The 1,558-nt window shown below is 40.9% G+C and overlaps 1 long non-coding RNA gene across 2 annotated transcripts; it reads left to right on the top strand.

The window, feature by feature from the left end:
- Positions 1-247: 247 nt before the first annotated feature.
- LOC124160356 lies at positions 248-998 on the top strand. Of its 2 annotated transcripts, none has more exons than XR_006865146.1 (3): positions 248-654; positions 754-867; positions 974-998. It is a non-coding gene; the product is annotated as an uncharacterized LOC124160356 (long non-coding RNA). The 2 variants fall into 2 exon arrangements; XR_006865145.1 differs by having other exon boundaries at positions 971-998.
- Positions 999-1,558: the final 560 nt, after the last annotated feature.

Below are 1,558 nucleotides of genomic sequence, written 5' to 3'. Positions count from 1 at the left end.
GCCATGAGAAAAAATTCCCTGGATCGGGATTCGAACCACGGACCTTTGGCTTTCCGAGCCACTTCGCAGGTCACTATACTTATGAAATTCCTTAATTCCCATGGAAAATTTTCAGAGGCTCTTGGTACGAGTATCAAGCACTTGGCTCCATTTTCTCAGGGCAATTCCTGTGTATTTCATCACCGTTAACGCGGCAGGAATTGAAAAACTACACAAGCCTTAACACTCCGGGAGTGGCGCGCGGTCTCTGAGACCGCGCACCTGCTTTGCGGTCTACAACTTTTTTGTTAGAATACAAATGTGGATATCCTTTCGTTAATTTGTCTATCTTGGGAACTTCTTTCCTGTTGGTTAGAGAGATTTAGACTAAAATGTATACTTTGTGCATAAAACATAGTTGCGGTCTCAGAGACCCGCGCCACTTCTTATGCCATTCTTCGACTGCCTGACGCCGTAACTGACATAGTGCTCTTTCTCCGTTTCATTACTTTGCATCCATTTCATTACGACAGGCATGTGTTCTGCTGTGCGCTTTACGAGGCTTTTTAGTCATTCCACGGTGGGTTTACATTAAATACACACGCTATACGAGAGTAGCTCCCTCATCAGGTACCCGCTGAATTGACTTTTGCTGTGTCGCCCATCATTCTGCTGGTATATTACCTTCACTATTAGAATTTTTTATATTATTGTGTCTTGATAAGGTTTAGAATTATACATTATATATTTTGAACGTTTTTTGATAAAATACAGTGTTGACTGGAAGGGAGTAAATTCTACGCTGAGCCTTGTAAACTTTATATGAAAGCGCTGCTGTCTCGGATACCCACACAACTGGTTTTTTGGAAGTCGTCCAAAATATTGCTGGTATTTTGAATTAGTTCTCAATCTCATTTACTTGTATTCTCATGCCCATGTTACAGGATTTACAATGAGAAAAATAATATTTTCCACGTTGATTGTTATCAAGTAGGGATGAATTACGAGAAAGCGGAGAGACGGATCCAGCGATATTTAGAGGAAGTTGAAGAGGAAGGTGATGATTCGGCAGATGAAAATGAGGAGGATCATGTTGATACCCAAGACGATGTGACAGACACAGAGCAGGAATTCAGCGATTCTGATCTGGATGGCTACGAAGCATCAAACGACGACGGGACTCAAGGCCAGCAGTACAAGGGAAAGGATGGCACACATTGGAGAAGCGACCCTCCACTCCTTTCTCGAGCAAGAAAGTGTGACATAATCAGAACTACATTGCCATCAGTCACACCTGAAACTCGAAAATTGAAAACCGTCGAGGAATGCTGGAGGTATTTTGTAAGTAATGAAATCATTGAAATAATTGTAAAATGTACCAATCAGAACATAAGGTCTATCAAAAGTAACTACAAGAGAGAGAGATATGCCTATGAAACAAATACATGTGAAATAGAAGGTTTGATTGGTTTACTACTTCTATGTGGGATTAGAAAATGTTGTCGCATGAACGCCAAAGATTTGTTCAAAACCAATGGATCCTCTATTGAAGTTTGTAGACTCCTCACCAGTGAATTCA

Source organism: Ischnura elegans, chromosome 6 (assembly GCF_921293095.1).
Source record: "Ischnura elegans chromosome 6, ioIscEleg1.1, whole genome shotgun sequence".
Lineage (NCBI taxonomy): Eukaryota > Metazoa > Arthropoda > Insecta > Odonata > Coenagrionidae > Ischnura > Ischnura elegans.
This window is presented reverse-complemented; position numbering and strand designations above follow the sequence as displayed.